This window comes from Mastomys coucha, unplaced genomic scaffold (genome assembly GCF_008632895.1).
Source record: "Mastomys coucha isolate ucsf_1 unplaced genomic scaffold, UCSF_Mcou_1 pScaffold5, whole genome shotgun sequence".
NCBI classification, from domain to species: Eukaryota; Metazoa; Chordata; class Mammalia; order Rodentia; family Muridae; genus Mastomys; species Mastomys coucha.
The window spans coordinates 22,720,030-22,724,959 of record NW_022196911.1 but is presented as its reverse complement, the minus strand read 5'-3'; positions in this window follow the sequence as shown (position 1 = coordinate 22,724,959).

Here is a 4,930-nt window from a genome sequence, read left to right as displayed (position 1 = left end):
AAAAAAAAAAAAAGGACCCAGCTCTCTGCTGCACACAAAAAACACACCTCAACATCAAAAACATTAATCCACAGATAAAGGGTAGTAAAAATATTTCCACACAAATGGACTTTAAAAACAGGCTGGAGTTGTCATTTTAATATCAAAAATATGCATTTCGAACAAAAATGAATCAAAAATGATGAAGCAGGATACTTCATACTCATTAAAAGAAAAGCAACCAAATTATATTTTAATGATAAACATTTATAACTCAAAAACAGGTGCATATAGAGTTGAAAAAGAAACAGGATGTAAGTTTAAATCACATAGTGATAATAGGATATTTAAATATCTCCCAATCAACAATGGACAGGTCATTTAGACAACGTTCAAACATTGAAATACCAGAAGTAATAGACCTTATCAACTGAATGAACCTTAGATATCTATAGAACACTGTACCTAAGGTCAAAAGGAATTATCTTCTCAGCACCTCATAGATCGTTCTGCAAAATTAAACACATATGTGGTTACAGGGCAAGTCTAAACAAATACAAGGAAATTAAAATAACATACTGCATGTGATCAGAACACCACAAAATAAAGCTGGATATCAACAACAACAGAAATACAAACAAACAAATAAACAACAAGAACAGAAAAGAGAAGCATTCAAAGTCATGGAACCTGAACAATTCTCTAATGGATGTTATACATATATATAACAAAATGGAAATTAAGAGTCCTTATAATTCAATGAAAATGCATATAACACACATCAAAACTCATGGGGCAAAATGAAAGCAGTCTTTAAGAGGAAAGTTCATAGCACTAACTGCCTACATAAAACACTAAAGAGATCTTAGTCTATCATTAACAGGCTTGCAGTCAAAGACAGGTACGTTTCTGCACAGAATCTTACCAACCTAAGACAGAAATGCATTGTACTTTATACTGCATATTCACAGACAGGTAAGAAAGGCATTTTTGTTCAGAACAACCTAAAGCAGACCCAGTCTTGTTTATGAAACTAAAAAGTGGGAAACGTGGAGAGCTCTTTGGTGCCACTTCTAGAATTTGGTAAGAATTTGTCATCAGACTCAGAAAAGGAAGTAGGCTCAGATAGAATATGTACACTTGGGCTAATACAAAGCTCAAGGTAAATACAGCTGAGGAATGTATGGCATTCCTTTTTATCTCAGTCATCCTGATAAGCCCTTAGAAAGAGTGACCAAGGGGCTTTGTTTATTGCCTTGTTTGATCACCTTGGCTTTTTGCCTTATTTGCTTACTTTTGTCTTTCATCTAAGAACTGACCTTATTATTTGCTTGTACCTAGAATGGTATAAAAGCATACTGGAGAAAAATAAATTGGCTTCAGCCTTAGCACTGGCTAGAGTCACATTATAATGTTGTCTAATTGTCTTTTCTTTTTCAATCCTCACTCTCTTCCTCGAGATGTGGTTGACTGACTGAGCTGGCTTTGTCAAGAATCTCAGGCATAGATGATACCATAAAAGATATTGACATAATGGTCAAAGAAAATACAAAGTTAAAAAAAAATCCTAACTCAAAACATCCAGGATGTCCAAGACACAATGAAAAGATCAAACCTAGGAATAATAGGAATAGAAGAGAGCAAAGATTCCAAGCTCTAAGGACTAGAAATCATCTTCAATGAAATCATACATGATCTTTCCCAATCTAAAGAAAGAAATGACCATACATATACATGAAGCCTACAGAACACCAAATAGATTGGACCAGAAAATAAAATTCTCCTGTCATATAGTAATCAAAACACTAAATGCACAGAACAAAGAAGAAATATTAAAAGTTGTAAGGGGAATAGGTCGAGTAACAGATAAAGGAAGACCTATCAGAATTACACCAGACTTCTCAACAGAGACTCTTAAAACCCAAAAGATCCTGGACAGATGTCATACAGACCCTAAAAGAACACAAATGCCAGCCCAGGCTACTATAACCAGCAAAACTATTAATCATCATAGATTTAGAAACCAAACTATTCCATGATAAAAACCAAATTTAAACAATATATGTCTACTAATCCATCCCTACACAGGATTCTAGAAGGAAAGCTCAAATACAAGGAGGGTATCGACTCTACAGAAAGAACAATTAATCATCTCACAATAAACCAAAAGGGAGAGAATTACAAACACATAATACTACATCCAACAACAAACATAATGGGAACTAACAATCATCTGTCTTTAATGTCTCTCAACATCAATGGACTCACTTCCCCCAATAAAAAGACATAAGCTATCAGACTGGATATGCAAGCAGGATCCAGTATTTTGATCATACAAGAAATATATCTCAATAGTAAAGAAAGACACTACCTTGGAGTAAAAGGCCAGAAAAGTTGTCCAAGCAAATGGTTCCAAGAAATGAGAAGGAGTTGCCATTCTAATATATAATAAAATAGACTTTCAACCAAAAGTTATCAAATGAGGTAAGGAAGAACACTTCATTTTCATCAAAGGAAAAATCCACCAAGAGGAAGTCTCAATTCTGAACATCTATTCCTCAAAATCAAAGATATCTATATTTATAAGAGAAACATTACTAAAGCTCAAAACATACATGGATACTCACATAATGTAGTGGGAGACTTCAAATCCTCACTCTCACCAATGGACAGATCATGGAAACAGAAACTAAACAGAGACACTGAAACTAATAGAAGTTATGAATCAAATGAACTTAGCAGATATGTATAGAACATTTCACCCTAAAACAAAAGAACATACCTTCTTCTAAGCATCTCATGGTATCTTCTCTAAAATTGACCATATTAATTGGTCACAAAACAAGCCTCAACAGATACCAGAAGACTGAAATAATCATACATGTTGTCGGTTGCCCTGGTGCTGTTTATATGTACATGTTAATTCTGCTTCCTCAAGAGGTGATGCCCCAATCAGGAGTGGATCACATATTCAGATGATTTCATGTGAAATTTCTAAATGGTCATTCTAATGGTCATGTGAACATTCTAAATAGTCAAATAAAGGCTAGAGCCTGTGATTAGGCAGTGGAAGGGAAAGGTGAGCTGAAGATCTTAGAGAGGGATAAAGGGGAAGGAACAGAGGAAGAAGAGGAGGAAGGAAGATGAAGCAGCACCAAGTGGCAGGGAGAAGCTGCAAGTTGCAAGGGATCCCATAGATGGAGAACAGATTAGTGTAGACCTGCCTGATCTGGGCATATAGCTTATAAATATAATAACTCTGTTTTGTGTCTTTTACATGGTTGTATTGGAGTTGGAAATTTACTGCATAAGTTATTGCCCATCACATTGCTTAGAACCCAACTAACCTAAGAAAAAGTCCACCCCACTTCACCCTCCCATTCCTGAATAAATGGTGTGGCAGCAATCTAAAGCTGCAGCAGTGTTTTGATTGAAATCTGACTGGGTCTGAAGGATCTACAGAGAGCTGTTGAAAGGATCCTATCCCAAGCCCCAGGAAGACAACCACAGCCAGGGGCAGCACCCCAGTCCTGAGCTGGGACTTGGGCAGTGCTGGTGTCAGATTCCCTCAGCCTAGTAAGGGACAAGGATTGCCTGGAGCACAACTGCCTGCAAGGTAGTTTTCTGGAAGACAGTAAGCTGATCTGAGCATCTATACTGAGGAAGTCTTTCTATGCTCACCCTCCCATTTCCCCAGCATGGGACATGGGACAGCCAGACCAGCTCTTCCAACTGCTTGCACTGCAGTCTGCCTGAGATCAGTGCACCTGCAACTCAAACAAAAGACAGAGCCAGCTCAGAAGCACAGAAGCCACTAGTATTTCTTTCTATAGATACCTTGTCATTTTCCATTATTGCAATATTAATTATCTTGATTTATAATTTCTTCTTAAAAGACAGGGCCATAGAGAAAAAAATTATGTATCTTAGAAAAGGGATTAGAGAAAACACTAGAACTAAATGTTTGGGATTTTATAGGTCAAGATAAGCAACAGAAAAGGGAGAATAAATGTTGGAGACAGGAGTTGGAAAAGATGCTAAAACAAAAGATATTTTAGAGTACGGAGTGTAGAACAGCAGACACTTTGCCAAACAACTCCCAGGAGGGACTCTTGTAGGCCCAATGCCAGGTAGGGAGAGTTGTCTTCCTCAGGACAATTAAAGACCACTGCTCTAAAAACAGATGTTGTGAGATCAGATAAGAAGGTTGAGGCAAATTCTTTAGACAACTCATAAAACCTAAAAGGGGGCCAAAAACTAATATTTTGGCAAACTTATATAAATGATCAAAGGCCAAAGCTAATAATACTAGTAAGCAATATAGAGATTGAAGGAATGACTGACAATGAAGCAGATGTCACTATTATCTTTAGAAAGTCTTGGCCTGCAATCTGGCCACTTCAAGAAGTGGACATCCATTTTCAAGGAGTGGTGACTTTATCACAAATAAAGCAAAACACTAGATGGCTTAAATGTGCAGGACCTGACTGTCCGATAGGAAAATTTAGGCGATATGTGGCTGATACAGCCATTAACTTATGGGAAGGAAATCTGTTATAGTAGTGAAAAACACAAAGTAATATCCCCTCAGTTTCAAAGGTTGGCTCCTAATGAAAAATTAAATTAGTTAATGAATGTTATCAAAGAAGTTAAAGACTGCTGTCCATAAACAAGTTAGAGTAGAGGCTGACAATTTAGCTTGACCTCAAGGAGCCACTGCTGCCAAGACATCAACAGCCTTACTACTAAGGTGGTTGACTGACCAATCCATTTGGATTGATCAGTTGTCTGTGAGAATAGAAAACTGCAGGTACTAAAACACCTAGTCTAGAAGGACCTGGAAGCACAGATTGGGAGTCCCCCAGCCCTTTGAATTTTCCAGTATTTGTCATTAAAACAAAATCTCTGGTAAATGGAGGATGTTGACAGATCTCAGAGCAAGTAATGAGAT